Below are 20,996 nucleotides of genomic sequence, written 5' to 3'. Positions count from 1 at the left end.
GCATCTCCCGTAAGGTATTAGCAGTACCTCATGTATTATGGTTTAAAGAACATCTCTTTAGTTGGCTTCAAAGATACACAGTCTTCTGATTTTCACACAGACTGCTGCTTGTCGGGCTTCTTTGCTGATTCCTTCTCTTCACCTTAACCTTGTAACAGGGGCCCAAGACTCTTGAGTTAATGGAGGAAAAGTCCAAGATTGAAATAATAAGAAAAGCCAAGGGTCAGGTGGTCAACAATGGGACAGTTGTCCTGTAGAACAAAGGGAAGAGTTTTTTGTGGTTGTTGTTTGTTTTGTTTTTTTTTTTTTTGTTTTTCTCCGGTACCGGGAACCGAACTCACGACCTTGTGCTTGCCAGGCAGGCGCTTTTGCCGCTGAGCTAAATCCCCAGCCCTAGGGGGAAGAGTTTTAAGATGATCAGAAGTGAATTCAGAAGACTGAAGTTAAGTAGGATGCTTACTGTAAAAACAACCCTGAATTGAATACTTAAAGGGTCACTGGTACCCTTCCCTGAGTTTTGTTAATTTATAAGGAAGTTTTATGTTGTTTCTGATAGCCGGAGAAACTTAGGGTTCAGGCATATCTCTCGGTATCTGTTTCTTTATCTCTATCTCTTTGTCTTTGTCTATCTCTGTCTCTCTGTGTCTCTTTCTGTGTCTGTCTCGCTCTATCTCTCTGTCTCTGTCTCCTTCCCAGCTTACCAACACACACAGCCTCTTCATTTTATGGATGAAGGTACTGAGGTAGCCCAGAGGAGTTATGTGTCTTCCCACAATTATATAGCTAAATATAGACAGGAGAAGAACTAGAACTCATAACTTAAAAACTCTATTCAGGGCTCAGCCCACCAACTTACATTGTTAATGTAATTTCGGAGGTCTTTATCATCTGATTTTTTTTCAACTGACAGCTGATTAACAGCATCAAATTGGGGTGTGATAAAGGCAGGCTCACTGACGGCAGTAAAAACTGACAGCTGACTGACAGCTTGACAACAGGGAGGAGAGAGATAAACTATTTAAAAAATATATATGGAAAGTGAAAACACATAACAGCCTGGAGCCATTCTATGGCAGGGCAGGCGACTCTGCACATCAAATAACCCCTGCAGACATTTCTCCATGAGTGTACAGCTTGTACATCAAAAAGATGACTGTGATTTATTAAGAGAGATTTAACGGTAACCAGTAAATTTCATTTTAAAAATATAAGGCAATACATACTTCACTTTTGGTAGAGATTATAAATGGCAGCAAATGGAAGTAAATGCTGTACCTTACTCGTAAGATATACATAGACTGTTTTCACATAAGGAATACAAGAAATATCTTAAATCTTTTCCTATGCAGCTGTAATATTCTTAAGCTACAGGTAACCAGAGAACATTTCACAAAGCTATCTTCTGTATGTATGTATGTATGTATGTATGTATTTTAAAGAGAATAAAAAATAACAAAATTATAGCAACATGGACAAAAACAAAGCAAAGCAAAAATAATAAAAATGATACAGGGTTTCAACACAAAATGATAGGAATTAACAGTGCTTGTTATATTATATATTGTTATCTTCAACAAAGTTGCTCAGATTGCCAGCTGTAAGAATGCAAGATTGGTCAAACAATTAAAGAGAATAAAAAATAATAAAAAACATTAGCTTCACTAAATAAGATGGTAGAAATTCAACAATGGTTTTTATATTGCATGTTGTTGTTGTCAAATTAGTTGTTCAGATTACTAGATATAAGCATGCAAAATTGGTCAAAAAAATTAAGCATTAACTAATCTTTTCAATAAACCCACAAAGCTATCTTTTAAGATACCCCCAATTAGAGCCTCACCATTGGCCAAATCTCTCTTTTCTCCTGTGTTATAGACAGTGACTCGTTTGGTACCAAACACTTCCAGGCATGACAGATAATTGGTAGTCAACAAATAAATTTCTACAAAACTAAGACTAGAAGATAAACACCCTCGTATAGTTGGTAAGATGAGATTCCGTACTGGAATATGTTTCAAAAGAGAATTATCCTGCATTAAAATAGATAAATTAAAGGGAAAATTAAGGCAGTTTTTTTGCATAAGAAAACAAATTTCACGTAGACATGGATGTGTGATTAGGCAAAAAGGGAGTGGTTGTGTAGCCTGTTGAGCGGGATGCTACTGCAAGTGACTGCCTCTCACTCTAGATCATGTCACTGTCACAAAGGAGGGGCTCTGCAGAAGTAGGGGAGTGTCCAATATCCGCACTGAGACTTTTGTGTAAGTCTTAGTTTAGGAAATCAGAACATCTGAATAGTTTTCAGATCATTTTCTGACGGTCATCTATAGAAGGTAGACCTAACCATAAAAGTTAACCCTCATAATTCTTACTTTATTCTCTGTATTGTACCAAGCCTAGTATTCATGTGTTAGCATTATATCTTTCCAGTGACTGTAAAAGATATTTGCCATCAATAGTTGAAGAAAGCGAGGGATGGAGACTCTAAATAGCTTTTTACCCATAGTCAGACTTGTCTGTGGTAAAGATAGAAGTAAATCGGGTGGGGCTGGGGGCTGGGGATTTAGCTCAGCGGCAAAGCACCTGCCTGGCAAGCACAAGGTCGTGAGTTCGGTTCCTGGTACCGTAGAAAAACCAAAAAAAAAAAAAAAAAAAAAGAAGTAAATCGGCATTTTGTACCCTATTTTAGAAACTAAGGTCTTAGTAGACTTGCTATACTGGTTTTCCTGAAAGAGAACTTTGATACCTAGTACCTGACTTTGACCAGTGAAGAAGAAAAGATTTTTATAGAAGAGAAATGACAGAAAGTAAGCTTGTCGTGGTCATGTTATGAAAGAAAAGGCTTGAGGCCTTAAAAGGTAAACTTGTGTCTTGATTTTTTCCACATTTTATTAGTAAATTCCATTGGGAGCCATGGAAGGGATGTGTCAAAGTGGATGTCATCTTCAAATAATATAAAGTTGGATTAAGGATGAAGAGAGGAATGCTTACACTGTCAATGCTGATATTCATGTATATTTATCACTTCCCTTCTCAATCCCATTAATATTCTGAATGAAGAATTTAGATTTCTTTATTATGATTGTACATGGTTAATGTAAAAGGATCAAATATGTATTTGTTTCTTGTGGAGACATTAAACATCATCTATATTTATTTTTTAATGAGAGGACGGATAGAGGTCTTATTCTTAGGAATGTTAAGTCTGGACTTTGAGCAAGTTGAAACAAGTGCAGTTTAGACTGAGTAGTGTGCTCTAACTGAGTTTCAGGTCCATTTGAATCAACATAGATCATCCAGTGTCAACCTCACTCTGATGACTGGGACAGAACGTCAGGTATTGCTGAGATTATTTCACTGTCTCTTACTATTTACTGCCATGTTGGATTGCAACTTGCGACAGAATAAACAAGGGTTGTTTCTTCCTCTGGGATTCCTTAATTCATAGTAAAGTTTTCATCCCTGAAATAGGGGTTCTGTACAGAATATGTCTACTTTCCTACCTTCTACCTTTTCGACAACAAAAAAGAGGAAAACGATATTGGTCATTTGGGCAATCTTGTTTTACTGGAACCTTAGGAATTTCTCCACACATTTCTCTTCACCACTCTGTGTAGCTAAAACACTGAAGCCAAAACAGAGGTTTATGGGCTTTTTGTAACTAATTTAGAAACAAAAATGGGGAATTTTTAAAACAGTGTGAAAACTTTAAATGAAAACTCTCAGGCTGTGCAAACAAAGGCGAGGAGCCTAAGGGCTTTTTGAAGAATTCTTATTAAAGAAAACACTATTTTACATTGCAAAGCAGATGTGTCAGAACACAATAGCAGAGCTGTAATTTGAGAATTTGTGGATTGATAGGACAGAAGGCATCTCCACCAAAAACTTTTTTCCTGCCATCAAGAGTTCCACTTTGAGTGGTGGTAGAGGGGGTGACAGAAAACACCGTAATCTTCTTACAACATATGATTATATTTCTCAGATATTTTTAAAAAGTCTTGCTGTTGATGTATTAGTGCTGTGCTGTATGAAATAATGTAATAGGTAGTGCCTTGCATATTAATCTTGGCCTAAAGAAGAAGAAAAAAAGCTTCATTTTTTACAAATTCAAATACTTCGTAATGAGTACAAATATGTTTTCTATGAATGTCTTTAAACAAAATTATAGAATCAGTATATGGCAAAAATCCTCTGGATAAATCATTCTAATGTTTCACAGCATTCACTGTCAAGGCCTTTCCTTTTCAGCCAGTCCAAATCCTTCTTGCTGCATTAGATCCTGATCATTTCCTGTTACTATTCCTGGTGAAAAGAGATAATTTCCTTCCCAGTTACACACACACACACACACCACACCACACCTAATGTTACATAGACCAAAACGTATTTGCTCAAAATGTATTTGTTGCTCAAAATGTATTTGTTGCTCAAAATGTATTTTTAATGAAGTTATTTTCCATGTTACCGCCTATTTACAACAGTTAGATTTTTGCTTTCTTCAATTAGGAATGGCCCCACAGAAAGAATTGCTCTGAATTCAGCAGCAGCAACACAAATTTTGCTTTGTGTGATAGGATGATTTGCCCATTTTCCTCAAGTAAAAAGAGACCATTTATTTGATTTTTATAGCAGAGACTTGATGTTCATTTTTTCAGAGGTTCTTTTAGTTCTGTCCTAAGAAATCTGGTAGGTGAAATACAAAGGTCACAGATTACAGTGTTGAAAAATAGTTATAAATCACAGTATACTAATCTACGAGCTCCAGCCCAGGGGAGTGGGGGAGTAGGGCTGCTGCAAGACAGGGATGAATGGCACTCGACAGGCTCGAGTCACAAGTGAGGGCACTCAGCAGCGGGTCCACTAGGCTGTTCTTTTCCCATCAGGCTCAGAGGGCTGCACCAAGCTTCCCACAGGGCAGTGACACGTGACCAGGGCAGAGCTCTCAAGGCAAGAGCAGACTCCGTGTTCACTAAATGAAAGCTGCGTGCAGTGCTTGTTAGAATGATTTTAAGCGCATTATTTTGATATTTAAAGGATTAAGCTTTGTTTATCTTTTTCAAAGTTACCCATTTTTGGTAATGCTGAATGAAAGGGTAGTTAGGAGCGTTGTCTAAAAAGATTTCAGTTTGGCTTCTGCCACTTAGGACTGCTATTCAGGAAGGCCAAAATATTCAGCCTCCCCAAGCTTTAGCTCATTTTTAAGATGGAAATCGCCAGAGCACCCACTTCTTAGGTGTGGTTTGAAGACTGAGGCACGTATGTATTGTCTGAGCACGATGCCTACAACCTAGCAAGTTTTTAGTATATATTGTTCACTTAACTAATTCTCTAATCACCACGATTTTGGTTATCTACTGGTAGGTTTTTTTTGTCAAGATTACCCTATTCAGTACGACTCTAACCTCAAAAGTAAGGGAGATCAAGATTTTATAGACTCAAATAATTTATGGAATAGTTGAAAATCTAAAGTTTGGCACTAGTTCAGTAAATAAATGAATAAATAAATAAATAAACAAACAAACTATCTTATACCTTATCAAACCACACGATAACAGCCAAACAGTATGTTTGGCTGCGTAAGTACAAGGTCATGTGACAGGGAGCGTCATATGTAAGCTGTCTGCATCCTCCTGGCACCAATAGTGTGTACACATTTCACACTGGTGGTGAAGGAGAAGTGGATTGATTAGAACACATTTCCACTGTTCATTATTCTGTTTCAGAATACGGAGGGATGTTCTGGACAATTCTTCATTAAAAAGAAATGATTTGGAACCTATCATTGAATAATATGTAACCGTAATAGTTTCTGACCAAAAATGGCTCACTCTTTAAGAAATTCCAGAGAGAAGACTGTGATATAAAATTTCTTTAGAAGTATGCTTTCAAGGAATTAATGCAAAACAAATACCTAAGTTCTTTGGGGCTTCTCATGTACAGTTTTCACCAAACACTATTCAAAGCTTGTTGCTGGTGGGACAAATACAAGAAATTTGGGTGTGAAATAATAAATAAGACCAGGTCCTTAATCTTAGGCCAGGAACTTTGTAGAAATAATAGATGAAATAGGTTTTTTTAAGGGCAGTATTTTAAAAGTATGCTTTTTATGGCATTTAAGCTGGACATTAAGAACTTACAAAGCTTTTGGACTAATAAAACTGGCCGTCATTTGTCAAGAGCCTTTTCTGATCATGTAGTTCATGTACATTTCTTCTCATCTTTACCAAATCCCTGCAAGCTAAGTAATATTATATCTTCATTTTTCAGTTGAGAAAACTGAGATTCAGAAGGTTAAGTTTGCCTAAAATTACACAGCTACTCAAACTGACTGGCTCTCAAACGTGGTTCTAATACCTCTTGCTGTAGGGGAAAGTTCCGTGGGGTGGAATGAGCAAGATCACCTATCTTGATGAGAGAGCACAGGTGCAGATTTGTGGCGGGAAGTGGTCATTGGCTGTAGAGAGTTTCACTGCCTTTGACGCAGCTGAGTGGAGGAGATGGTAGGCAAGAGATAGGAATTAAGGCTGAGGAGTTTAAAATTTGGCCTTTATTCTTTTGGGGCCACTGTTATGAAAAAAGATAAATGATAGGAAACAGGGAAATAAATCTTTTAGAGATGAAAAGGGGACCTGGGGATGGAAGGAGAGGGGAAGGAGAGGAGAGGAAGGGGAAAGGACTAAGATGTAGTATGTACACTTACCCACCTCCTGTGATGAGTGTATATTCTATCACAAATATATACTAATGAAAATAAAGAACAATGAAAACTAGATGGGAAATTTGGTATCACAAATAGAGTGCTGATGAGAAAGGAAACAGAAAGCAGAAAAAGGAAAACAGTTGTTAGACTGGATACGTAAAGACGGCTGGGAAGTGGAATTCAGGTGGAAAGGAGGAAATTCACATAAATATATTGGTTGTAGCCTTGGCGAGTTGATGTAACAATTTAGTGAACAGAGGGGGGTCCAAGGTGATTTGAAGTTTGATTATCGTGGCTGGAATTGCTGCTGTAAAGCAGGGGAACAGACTTGGGTGTACTGCGTCTGAGATGGTGGAGGCCATGCAGATGGCGCTGGCCAGCAAGAAGTGTCCGCTTTTCCTCCGCGTCCCCATTGGAATTGAGGGTGATTTCTTTTATCGATCAGTGCTTACAGAAGGGTTTTTTTTTTGTTTTGTTTTGTTTTTTGTTTTGTTTTTTTTTTTGGCTTTGCTCTTTGGCATATGTGATACTGCACAGGTTTTTCAAATAAATCCAAGATAACATCATTTGTTATTGTCTCATAAATTTTTTTTTCTTTTTTTCTTTTTTTTTGGTTTTTCTCCGGTACCGGGAACTGAACTCACGACCTTGCGCTTGCCAGGCAGGCGCTTTGCCACTGAGCTAAATCCCCAGCCCCTTGTCTCATAAATTTTTAAAACATCAGATCTCTTATAGTCTTATTTCTGGGAAACCAAGTGTGTACTGAGTTACTTTTCTCTTTGCCTTCTCGGAGTTCAATAACAAAGCCTTTCTCAGTCTATTTTGACTGGGAATCATGAGATAAGGTACTATCTGATGATGGAGTAGTAGGGTACAGTGCCTAAAAAAATTGAACTTGACATCAGACAGAGTGTATGCCAATACCATTTTTCCCCCAGCTAGTCATCTGGTGTTAAGAACGTTGCTGGCCAGGTGTGGTAGCACACACCTGCGATTCCAGCAACTCTGGAAACAGGCAGGACTATTCAAGGGCAGCCTGGGAAACTCCGCAAGACTCTGGAAACGTAGCTCCGTGGTAGAGCACTTTTCTAGCATGTGCAAAGCACCAGATTTAGTTCCTGGTACTACCAACAAGAAAAAGAAACGGAGAGGAAGGCAAAGGGAAGAAGAGTGGAGGGAGGGAGGGGAGAGGAAGGGAGGGGAAGGTTAGGGAAGGGAAGGAGAGGGAGAAGGAGAGAGAGAGAGAGAGAGAAAGGGGTTGCTTGATCTTTTCCACTTAAGTTTTTCCCTTCATCTTTAAAGTATTGGTGGTTGAGCTAATATCAGTCTGCCTTTTGTGGGAATTAAATGCGGCACACTGTGCAAGGGGAAAAGCTCAAGGTACAGTAAGCATTAAATAAATGGCAGTTTTGTCTTGTCTGTAATTTGTGTTCTCAGAATACCTTTTGTACTGTCATTACCTCTATGTAATTTATTTAATTTTCTGAAGAGCCAGAACTGAGCCCAGAATTGTAATCCTGTACAATTTCAGCAAAATTTTCAGGAAATTAAGAGCATCCGATGTTTGCTGTCTTTCAATTTCCAGTTTTTTCCTGTTGTTCTTTAAGACCTGCTGCTTGCTGTGGTACTGATTTTACCGTACTGGCCTGAGTGTCAAAGCTCCATGTGGAAATATTGGTAAGGATATTAAAGCGAAGGACTCTTCTATGCGTGTCCCCTTGCCGTGTGTGCCCTGGGTCTTCCGGACTGTTGGCCTCGGGGAGTGAGCCACAGACCGTTCTCCTGTGGGGCAACTCTGCACAACTGCTAGCCCTCTGCGGACGTGCTCTGTGAGTGTGGAGAAACGATGCCCTTTCCTTCAGTGTAGCCGGCTTCGTTCTTACCGTAACTTGTAAATGTGGCCTCTAAATTAATTTTTGTTACCAAAGGTTCCTCTGGAACTAATTCTCGATTAAGTAATTGTCACTGTTTTGGAAGATTTTAATTTTGTATATTAGTTGTACTAAATGTGTCACTTTAAAAATTTAGTGACGGTAACTGTGGGATCTTATTGCTTAATGAAAGCCTAGTCATAATTTTTTGGAATTAAAGATAAGAATAGTAGTTCCACAAGATATTTGCCCCCTTTTCAGTAAACTTGCATTTCCTTTTCTGTTGTAAGCTGAAATCCTAGCACTGTTTCTTAAGCCGTGAGATGAGAATGCTAAAGGTTTTCTCATTTCCCCTGGACCACACACTGACGTTTACCTGTACTCAGTATCAAGATAAGACACAGTATTTTAGCAGCTCTTCTCTCCTATGTGATATTCTTTCATGTGTCCATGAACGTGTCTTCTTTGTATGCAATTTTGTCACCAGTACAGTTCTCTTCTGAGTTTGAAAGTGTAGGTTGCAACTCTAATTTCATTTACATGGAGAGAACAGATTTGTCAGTTCTGAATAGTCACCATCTTCAAAAACAGTGGAAATCTGCTTTATTCTTACCAATAACCTGCTCTGAGCAGACCAGGTGGTGCTACAGAGTGGGAGCAGATCAGTTCGATGCCGCCACATTTCATTTTATGCTACCAGAACTCATACCAAGTCCTTGAGTGCATATTATAAATATTTTCCGTTCACTGGAAATGGTGCTTATCTCTCAGGCTGTGGGAATGGATTTGAAAGGACGTAGACAAGAGACAGTGGAAAAGTGGAGGCTCTAGGAATAGGTGATAAATTCTGTTGGAAACAGAAGGCAAGGAGGAGCCTGAACTCAAAAAATCAGTAAGTTTTTGAAAATTATTAACTGAAGTAGGAAGAGCAGAGACAGGTCAACCACATTTTCAGTGTAGCCAAATTCATTTTGTTTTCAATAAACTCTTGATTTTCCCCCTTTTATGAAAAAATAGAAGCAGGATTTTTCAAAAACTGGAGAGGTACCTGTGATATAAAAACTTTAGAGATCTTACAGTCTAATTCCTGCATTTTATAGTTGGAGAAACTGCGTCACAAAGATTTTTACCTGGGATCATTAGAGCAGTAACCGCAGAATCAGAATTTAGAAACCAGTGGGAAAAAAATCATGAGATTAGCTGAAATGTGGAACCAGGGCTGTTGATTGTATTAGTAATTAGTGCTTGGATTAACCAGAATTGACAAAGTAGATCAATCTCACCAGGAGTGGGTGGTGTGCAGAAATTTACATTGCAACTTGTTGTTTTTAGTGAAAACATCCAAGTTCCTGGTCTAATTCATTTTAAAGTAAAAATAGATATGAATCAGCCAACTATTTGCCTCTACCATATTTTACTGTTTCAGTAAACACAGGCTAATCACATTCAAAAATTGAGAAATAGGAGTTTTCCTCATTTGAAACTCAGAACCAGAAAGTAATGTTCTCATCACCTTTTCCTGAGACTTGGTATCACAAATCCTGAGTGAAGCAATCACATTTTTTGTGCTGTCTTCTTCCAGATGTTTAATAAATTATTTATCCTTTATAAAAATGTTGTCAGCTTTTCCTCCATGTCTATGTCAAAAGACTATTCAAAATTTACATTGTGAGACGGCTTTTGCAGCGTGTGTGTTCTGCCTCTTCCTATGACTGTCATGGAACACACTTTTTGGAATCTTCGAACAGCTGCCTCATATCACTAGGGGTGAGTTGAAGTTCGAGTTAGCTCATAGAACACGACTGTGTGTGCACGCGCACGCATGTACTTGCACATGCACACACAAATGTGCAGGGACACACAAAAGCGTATCTGCGAGCATGTTTCAGTGGCAGAGTTTCATTGTTACAGTAAGAGGAGGTATGGTGCAGAGGGAAGGACGTAAACTTGGGGTCAGATCTGCCTTGCAGCCTTGACTCAGCTGTTTTCTAGATGTGCACTGCATTCTAATTATATTCCCTGTTCTGACCCTTAGTTTTCCTAGCATTAGCGTAAGGGTTCAGTGAGAATTACGTAAGCCAGAACATAGGTAACGTGGTTCACAGTGGATGGTATACGTTCCCTGCACCTCTCCCGTCTTTCCCTGTATGGGATCATCGGCCAAGACTGAAAAAGGAGTCACGGTAAGACCTGGAGAGGCTACTGGCGGCATGTGGACCTTCCCTGCACTGCTATGTGACAGACAGGCACATAATTTCTACCCATAGATGCTGGACCTGACCTCGTTCAGCTGCTATCTCAATTTTATTTGCTTTGGGAATTATTTAAATATATAAAACTGAGTTTGTTCTTGTATGAGTAATACAAACACTGATATAATATTTAATTGGTGTTTTCCCCCTTCTCTTTTTTCTTTGTTTTTTTTTCCGGTATCAGGAGTCGAACTCATGACCTTGCGCTTGCCAGGCAGGCGCTGTGCCGCTGAGCTAAATGCCCAGCTCCTCCCTTCTCTTTTTTCTTGACTGACCGCATTCATTTAGATTACTGTTTTGTAATATATGTTCTTAGTTGCTACTTTCAAATTACTCCAGGTAACCAACCAGCTTTTCTACTGCTTATTGGTATGTTTGCCCTGCTGTTTTGTTTACTATTTATCATTTTGTCTGTTTTTGTTATGTTTTATTTTATGGCTGTCTTCAGGATTAGTACTTGTGGAGCAGTGCTGATTTATTTAATAAGAGTCAGTGGAAGTGCTTATGTTCTAGAGAGAGAATTTTTCCGTGTAAGCTTTGAGTACCTGGCTCTGACAGCCTATGTCTGCTCATGCTTGCAGGTATTTCTTATATCTCTCCTGAACATTGGTTGAAGATGTAGTACTCCCTAGATGAAAACATGATAAATAAACATTAATATAGTAATGGGTTTTTTCTTATTTTCTGTACAGAAATAGGGAAACTTTAATAGAAGATTTTGTATCTTAATGTAGAAGAATTGTAGCATAATGAATATACTTAGAGCAAACTGTATATTCAAGAACCTTTACAGTTTATTTTTCTGGTTCAGAAATTCTTATTACTACAGAAAGATTTAGTTAGAATTTTGGCCCTTCTGAAATATAATTCTTAGATTAAAATGGCTTTTCTCTTCCCCATTCATTCCATGAAATACATCTTTGGGCTTTAATTATGTGGCCTGTATTAAGAAGGTAAACTGACATACAGTCTCTCAAATAATGTCATTGGGCTTTTTTTTCCTCCTTAAATAAAGGCCAGTTAAACAAAAGGCAAGGGGAGGGGACAATAAAACCACAATTATATCCAAGTTGGTAGAACACAACCTCAATGCTGATTTTCTGTGCTAATTATTACCTAGGTAGGTTTAAGAAAATATCCAGATGTCCACATCAGGTAAATCTGAATCTTTGGGGTTGCAACCAGTCATTTTTAAGGTTCCCACATGTTATTCCACTGTGAAGCCAAAGCTGAGGACTGCTTGACTGAAAGCCTGTCTGTCACATAGCAGTGCAGGGAAGGTCCACATGCCGCCAGTAGCCTCTCCAGATCTTACCGTGACTCCTTTTTCAGTCTTGGCCGAAATCACGTTCCTGTCTGTAAGTGCCAGCAGGCAGTCTATAGTGAAAATTATATGCCTTCATAAAATGAATTTGTATGATTCTCTATCCTGATGAAAAATAAGAAAATGTTAAAAATTGTATTTATCCTTGATCTCTTTCCCCATACGTGTTGGCAAGCCTCCATTTCCCATTGACTTAACGTTCAATTTTTCTCTTCACTGTTTTTCTTGGGTGACATTGGAAATTTTTACCATCTGATGAAGGCAGATGTATTTTCAAATAAAAATGTCTTAAGCATTTGTTCTTCCTACTATTCCTTTCTTTGGCAGAATATTCATATAGTTGATAAATAGTTTGCTTTCTTTAAATACCTTTTCATATAATCTTTGTAGCATGTTTCATGGGTATTTTAACCTAGTTTTATGGTTTTTCATGAAATAAGGTATTTTCTAAATATGTTATGCTGAATTTAACCGAAATAAGCAGTTGTACTGTATGCCTTTAAAATTATGATGATTTCTTGCATTTTTAGGGTAACACTTTTATCCTGAAAGATTCAAAGCACACTGAGAATGGTTGCAAATTATACAGTGAAGCAGAGTCACCATTGTGGGAGAGGCACGGCAGCTGTCTAACAGCTGATCGCCACCCTGCGCAGCAGGTTAGGGTAGGCAGTGAAGAATAATACTGGAATTACCCGAAAAAAACTTGCCACGGGGTTGAGGTAAGCAGGATGTAATCACCTAAGTTGTAATTTATCCAGGACATAAGGCTAACACCTCCAATCTCAGAAGAGAAAGCTCTGATTCCTTTAATAACCATGAACTCGCTTGCTACATAACTGAAATGTAAGGGTGCATCTACCTTCTTCAAACCATCAGTGTATGCTCTTAGAGACCTAAAAATAAAAAAGAAAGCCCTTTCCTAAAAATCCACATGCTCATACTCAGGAATGAGAAATAGATTTCCACGGTCATGCTATCTTTGGCTCTTACTATGTGATGATTGAGGATTCTGAAGCTGTATTGGGATTTAAAAGAAGTTCCATGATAGATTAGTAATGTCTGACATAGACATGTGAAAAGTCATGCTTAAACTTAGTGTAGTCTTAAGAATTGGCTGTTGCTTCCCTGAGATATTTAGCAATACTATTAGTTCTTTCAAATGTTATAATTAATGTTTATTATGGCTCCAGACATATTTAAATTCTTCTAGGAAAATTTTAGAGGAAAAGGGCACTCATCATTTTTTACTAACTATCATTGATGCAATTAGAAATAAAAACATGGAACTTGAGGCCAGAAATCTCCATGTAAAGGATCCAATTTGTTGTCAGGTTGAGGTTTCATTTGGGAAAATAATCAAGTCAGTGTCTGAGAGAAGCAAACAGGAATTAAAATCAGGAACACAAAGTAACAGAAACGTTATAGTTCAAGGTGAGAATTGGAAACCAGAATTTGATTGTTTGAGGAATCATGGGAACAGGGTAGCAGGGCCCTGGGTCTGAAACCAGCACCAGGGATAGCTCCCAGTGATGAGGACTTGGGCTCTCGAGTTCTTTCCCATCAGCCCTACCCCGCTGTCTCAGGCCTCCAACTTTATAGCTTACGGATGCCTATGAAATCAGGGAAACCGATCGTTCCCCCTAGTAGTGTTAATGTTAGACGCAAGTTGAAAAGTGAGGTACAATACAGTTCACTTCCTGTCTTATTTGATTTATACAAATGTGCATGCTAGATTGTGCAATTCATATTTATATTTGTGAAAGTGAAACTTAATAAATTTGCCCATAGTCCTGTTTCAGATATGTAGTGGCATTATAAGTCAGACCTTGACCTGTCCGGCGTCAGAGCACTGGCTCTTGATTACTGACCCGTGAAGTTATAGGAGTGTAAGTTCACCTGTACTCTGGCTTCTATAAAGCACAGTGACTATCAGGTGTTTTAGAATACAACTGAGGGGAATTTAGAATGCTTCTAAGAATGACTGGAGTGCAGATGATCAGAGTGTTCTGTGTTCCCGAATTATTACATGTGGAACTCACAGAATTTGCGTGTGTGTGTGTGTATGTGTGTGTCTTCCTTCTTTTGTTACGGTGGAAGTTTTTTTTTTTAATAGAACAACCATGTGTCAACCTCGTTAGAGACAATTCCTGCATCCCCATGAGTTAAGTCCACGTGACATCTAAGTTACTTCAAACTCTGTAGTATTTTGTTCTTATGCCTTATATTGTTGTCATATTCACTATTTAATTTTCTCCTAATTCACTATTTTATTTTCTCCTAATATAAATGGATATGAGAGGCTATAAAATACCTTTTCAACTCTTTCACTTAATATAGAACCATAAACTTGTTCTTTTCAAATATCTTTGAGTCTAATATTAAAAAAAACAAGGACTTAAAATTGTAAATCACATTTCGATCTATATTTCTGAGAACTGACTCTTCTGGGCATTGATTTGCTTTGTATTCTGAGAGAGTTTCAGATAGGAAAATAGAAAAAGGTTGCTTGTACAACTTAATAAAACAGCCTTGTCTAAGTAAACTCTTAAAAAATTCTCTTTCTTTTTATGACAGGCCATGCAGGAAAAACAAATTCTATTTAATTACCTGCATATAAAAATAATTCATACAATATTTGCATAACAGTGTCCAAAATTCAGTTTTACATCTGAGGTCTTATGAGTTTATGCTTAAGGCAAAGGTTAATTTAAAGTTCCTAAAAGTGTATTATAATAGAAGAACCAACGCATCTTTAATCATAATAATGCTATCATATCACTTTTAAGGATTATTCAAATTGTTGTTGGTTACTGTACCTTCATGATAGAAAAATAATATTCTGTTATTCCACAAACAGTAATGATAACAGGATTAGAAAAGTGGAGGAGGGTGTCTGTATAACAACTAGACATTGTTTTCCAGAAAACATCTTTGTTCATGGTTTGTAAATTAAGCTGTAATAATAGTGTATCAAGAATCTACTTATGTGGCTTTACACTTTCTATACAAATGTAATTTTAAGACTTTTCAAAATTGAGAAATAACGTAATAATTCATATGATTTGTGAAAGGAGATATAGATCATTTATTAGACAAGTCATATTTGACTTTCTTTTACATGATATTAGCCATAAGAGTACGTGTGTGTGTTTGTGTTTATGTTTGAAAATATTTTTGTGTCTATCCCTCTGGATATTTTAATGCAATTCTAGTCCCGTTCACACTGACCTTTCATAGTGGGCCACAATTTAGTATCTTATGGAACTTTTAAAAATCCTTCTGGCCAGAAAACACTGCAGATCAAATAAAACACGAATATATTTATTAATTTCCTGGTTTGAGAACCAGTGATAAAATACATGAAAGCATTATACCTTAGTAAAGTTAAGTATTATTAGCAAAGCATTTATCACTTGTACAAATGTAGGTAATAATATAGAGAAGATGAAAGAAAAATTTCACTTTCAAAATGTAGAGGAGATCTTTTTTGGAGTGTAAAATTATTAGTGAAATGAGGTAACCAGATAGATCATAATATTAAATAAAATACAGTCTAAAACTGAATTTCATTTAGTGTTCTTTTAGTAAGCAGTGTCTTAAGTAGAACAAGCAGAGAAAGATATAAAACACCCACAATTCACCTGGCCACTTGTGCAGTTTTTTTTTCTTGACTCCAGCTGCTGGCCAACTTATGACCTGAATCTTCATGATTAATAGCTCTTATAATATTTTCTTAGCTAGTGTAACTTCAATTGCAATACTTTTTCTTCTAATGTCTTATCCTTATAAAATAGCACTAAACTATTTTTCTCAATAAATTCTACTGACACATGGTCCCACAGATTAATTATAAATTGCATAGAAGTAGTGTTCTTTGTCAGTATCAAATGTGTAGCTTTATCTTCTCTTTGTCCTTGTCTTTCCCAGCTAAATGGAATTAGAAATTTAAAGAAACCTCTGTTTCACATGGACTCTTTTTCTGTTCTCTTATTTTAAACAATAGTGCTATTAATTTTCATCTTAGATGGCTTGGTTATTCTACTATTTTCATCATTATTATTATTTTTAAAAGTTTTCTCTATTTTAACCCATTTATTATACAATATTGTATAAGTATCTTTTTAGGGAGTATTTTTCTTCAAATATTAAATATTATTTTTATCTCGTGGGCTTTTTTCATAAGTTGAGTTGGGAACACCAAGAACTTCTTCTTCTCCCCCTTCTCCTGCCCCATCTCCTCTTCTTTTCTTTCTTAGGAAAAGACGAAAGGAGGAATGGGTGTCAGAAAGACTTAGAAATGCACGTTAGCCCAATTTTCCATGGGCATTTTAAAACACCTCAGGGTAAATGGAAAAAAAGAAAACTTTAAAGCCTAGATCGTTTATTACTGAAATTATAATACTGGCACATCTCTGCAAATATTTCCTTACAGGGTTACATACATAATTCACAATAAATGTCTTTCGTTACAACGGACTTACATCCAGTAAAGTAGAGCCTGTGTTCCAGGGGAAATTGATTGCAGATATTTCATTCTGTTGCTTTCACACTGCCTTCCTTCTCCATGCTTCCCCCGTACTTCATCATCCCATTACAATAGCAGTATCTCTGGAAAGAAGATAGAGGATGCTAACACTGAGTCTTTAGTGTAAGTGAAGAGGAAAAAAAAAGCCTCAGAGGGCTATATCTGAGCATGAGAATTATCATTTTTCCTGAAATGCTGACCCAGTTACTTACCCTTTGAAAGGGGAAAAAATAGGACAGGGAAATATGAAAAAAAAAAATGAGTTGGTCAGATGAAACAAGGACCTTGATTGTAATTCTGATGAAACATTGTAATAATCATTAAAAGACAGAGCCAACTGTACTTTCTTGAGGTATGGGCAGTTCTCAGAATGGTGTGGTCATAGAGGTAGCTGAGAAAATCTCAGCTTTTCCCTTAACATCTCCCAGAGGCTTCTTGAAGTTCTGGTCCCTCTGAGAGAAGCAGTTCTTACTGGAATCCCTCTTTGGAAGTTCCTGTAAAATTCCTGAAATGGGATATAAAATTTTGTGAGAATGTGCACGCAGGCATGTCTCTTGAGAAGATCCTAAGCTCTCACCAGGGTGTTATGTGTCCATATGCAGTCTCTTTAAAAACAGATGTCCATCATATCATTGTTGTTTATAATGTAATGTGACTTTGCTCAAAGTTATTTCCTCCTGAATATTTTACTGAAATGTGCTCATTGATTTTTAAAAGCAGTATGGACAATACTGATTTCATAGTTAAGCCGTCATTCTATCTTATGGCTAAAGAGTTGACTTCTTAATCTAAAATTACTGCTTAGATATCCTGACCCAAAAATCTCATATTCTTTCACTCCTTTCACTGATCGTGAAGGAGTTCAGTATAAAAACTCATAGAGATCTGGGGGCAGTTGGATTTGAATGACATACTTCAGGCTCTAAATACCAGCTAAGAAGTTAGCATGATAGAACTGTGTATACAACGCTTAGTGGGTGAGGTCGGAACGGTGACATGCACAAGGTAGAAAAGTAACAAAATTGAGCTTGTCTTAAGATACCCTTCCCAACCTCTAGGTCATCTGGTACTCAAGGAAACTGGAGGAGCAGTCCAAACAAATATTTATTATCTTACACGAAAAGATTTTTTTTTGCATTCTTTTGTAAAAATTTTGGACATTTTTTATATGTCTTCTTTCCAATCTTTAGATATCTAGACTAACTCATTATGTCATTAACTTTGTTACATTACATTGATGTAGCATTTAAAGCAATTTAATGCCACTTTGAATGGTGAATTAATTTATATTTTATATAACACTTTGTAGTCTCTAGGGCAGGTATTATTAATTAAATTTTTGATATCTGAGTAAGCAGGCATAGAGTACTTATTTTCTAGCAGCTCACAGTGTAATGAAAGTGAAATTTTATATATATATATGTATATATATATAGAAAGAAAGACAGAGAGAGAGTGTTACCAGAAAAAGCACTTATGTTTAGATAATATAGGTTTCATATTCCTTTTTCCATTTATTTCTTAAAACTGCCCTCGGAAGCAAATAATCGTACTTTGCTGGTAAAGGATATGGTGTCAGAGATCTCTCAAATAGGCAGTGCCAGGACTGCCCTGTAGCCCAGTATGATCAAGGGTTCCTTTGCCTAGCTCAGATGGTACAAGATTTATTTTTATTCAAGGGAATCCTTGAGGCCTGGTAGAATATGCCTTTTTAGAAATCCAACAGCTCCTCCCAGCTAGAGTTCAGGGAGCCAGTATTTGACGAGTTTGTCATGAGGTGGTGCATGTAGTACAAAGTTAGAATTTCCATATTCAGAATATCTTGCTGTCTTTTCAGGACCTTTAGTCATAATTCCTTACCCAAGTATGTCAGTAATGAATTTTGAGAATGAGTGCTGCAAATATCACTTCCTAAAGACATAGGTCCTGCTATGACTCATCTATCTCTTCTGTTGACATTTATAAACATCCCTATATTTGAACATTTGGCTTCTTATCAATTTATAATTGTAAAGATTGACATGTGAGACATTTATTTGGGCTTGTTATTGTGTCCAGGACCTGTGTAAGTTTTGGGTGTCCAAAGTTGTTAAGTCCCTGCTACTCAGAAGTTTTTATGACCCATATTTTTTTAGCTCATTGAAATGCAGTGTCATACAGCATTGCTTTGCTATCCTTGAAAAGTTGATATTTGTATTATTGTGAATACTAACATGTAGCCAGCATTTCTATAGGACATATACCATGTTTTAAAAATATTCCCAGCTCTTAATCTTAGCAATAGCTAGAGAAATACTTAGTTTTATTTCATTCATATATATATATATATATATATATATATATATATATATATATATATCCATTCAGCAGTTCATAGTGGTATTTTATAATGGAACTCATATAAGAAAGTTGATAGATACAGTAGTTTCTATAACTATCTTCAGATATCACTGCATTTTTTTCAGCATGCTATAAGTTGACAACAAAAGAGAAAATAAAATAATAACTGATGTCAGTTGTAGTTGATATGAACATTGAGGGATATTAACATATTTCAAGTCATATAATGTACCAGATATTTATGATACAAATGTCATTTTTGAAATATTAGTGCCACTATATGTCTTAGATCAATTAAGTATTTTAAGACTTAAATAATTTATACAGTAGACTTTGAGCCATAGGAAAATGACATTTTGAAACTCATTAACTTTTTATATAGAATGTACTCTCTTGTTACCTTGTCAAATAGAACTGACCTGTTTATACACTCAGGTTTAGGTAATATTAAGGGATCAAGACAACTAGCAAAATAGAATTATAGTGTGTATCATTCAGTCTTCAGTGTTTACATACTCTCTAATGGTTTAGTTCGTTATTCTTTATTATTTGCTTGAGTCTCATGTGCTTAAAAATGATGTACCAATATATTAGTTAATTTTAAAGACTAAAGTTTTCATATTTTATCTTTCCCCTCTAGAGGAGATGTATGGTCTCAATTATAAAGATTAGAAAGGAGAAAATGAGGTCAAGGCAAAGAGAATGGCTAGAGTTGAAATATTCAAATAGCGGAGTGAAGGAAAGAAATCATTGGGAGTTTCCGTGAGATTGAATTTAAAGAGAGAAAAGGTTGCGAGCTGTGTGGGTTAGCAGCAGGCCAATCGTGTGGGCACGGAAAACGCGTGTCTGCTCTGTGTGGTAGCGCTGCATCATCAGAAGGACACTCCGTCAGCGAGCGAGACCGAGACTGGAGGGAAGGGCGGTTGCCAGGGAGTCGGGCTGGGAGGGCTGTGCTCACCTGGGGAAGGTGTAGAAGAAAGGGACGGGTGACCGCAAACAAGTGTCAGGTGGTTTGCAACGTGCTTTCCGTGTGAAAACTCATCCCATGCAGAGCAAGGCCAGCATTTACCAGCTTTCACTTTTTTGATATACACTCAGTGCTTCACACAAGAGCTTGTAAAAGACTCGAAGTGTGCTGATCGTCCCAAGAAAGACAGAAAGCAAGAACCTAAAGAGCTTAGAGTATCGGTAGTGATTTTTAAAGGAACACTGCATTTGCAAGGAGAGCTGGGTGCTTATTTTGACTCTGTGCTCTCAGCCGCAGAACCTTGGGCTCCAAGTTTCTTACGTGCAAGTTGGAACAGGGATTTTTTTCTTCTATGATCAAGGGATTATAATTTATATAAAAGACCTTTATAAATGATAAAGCAGCCAGGCGTGGTGGTGCACACCTGTAATCCCAGCACTCGGGAGGCTGAGACAGGAGGATCCTTGTGAGTTCGAGGCCAGCCTGGGCTACAAAGTGAGCTCAAGGCCAGCCTGAACTGCGCAGCGAGACCCTGTCTCAAAAAGACAGGAAAAAAAAAAACAAACAAAAAAAAAAACCAGTGTGCAATGATGCTATAATGATACTAGAAACTCAGGAAGAGATTACCTGAGAATATTGCAATGATTATATTCTCTGTATTCAACATCTCTCTCTGCCTCTTTCTCTCTCTTTCTCTTTCTCTCTCTCTCACTCTCTCTCTCTTTCTCTCTCCCTCTTTCCCCCTCTTCCTCTCCATTTCTCTCTGCATAAATGAATAGAACACATAAATTGGTCAATTTTAGCTTGTTTGAAAACACTTCTTAGAGACAGCAAATGAGAAACCACCGGTCCCTAAAGACATTTTAGAAGTTCTATGTTCATAATGTATTGGCCCATGTATAAGCCTCGTATTTTCAGATGTGCAGAGGTTATATATACATATCAGTTTAAAAGAGTATACACCAAACTGTTACCTGTAACTATATATGAATGGTGGAGTTAGGATCATTAAAA

General features: G+C 37.1%; 1 protein-coding gene and 1 long non-coding RNA gene across 11 annotated transcripts in view; one reads left to right on the top strand and one right to left on the bottom strand.

Annotated features, from left to right (window-relative positions):
• Gtdc1 (glycosyltransferase-like domain containing 1) overlaps positions 1–20,996 on the top strand; it is a 367,853-nt gene that overhangs the window by 189,339 nt on the left and 157,518 nt on the right. The window lies entirely within an intron of this gene.
• Positions 11,400–14,069, bottom strand: LOC102017389. Its single transcript, XR_262015.1, has 3 exons — positions 14,019–14,069; positions 11,940–12,252; positions 11,400–11,451 (listed from the first exon to the last, which is right to left on the bottom strand). It is a non-coding gene; the product is annotated as an uncharacterized LOC102017389 (long non-coding RNA).

The sequence above is a fragment of the Chinchilla lanigera genome, unplaced genomic scaffold, assembly GCF_000276665.1.
Source record: "Chinchilla lanigera isolate Chin_1 unplaced genomic scaffold, ChiLan1.0 scaffold00039, whole genome shotgun sequence".
NCBI lineage: Eukaryota > Metazoa > Chordata > Mammalia > Rodentia > Chinchillidae > Chinchilla > Chinchilla lanigera.
This window is presented reverse-complemented; position numbering and strand designations above follow the sequence as displayed.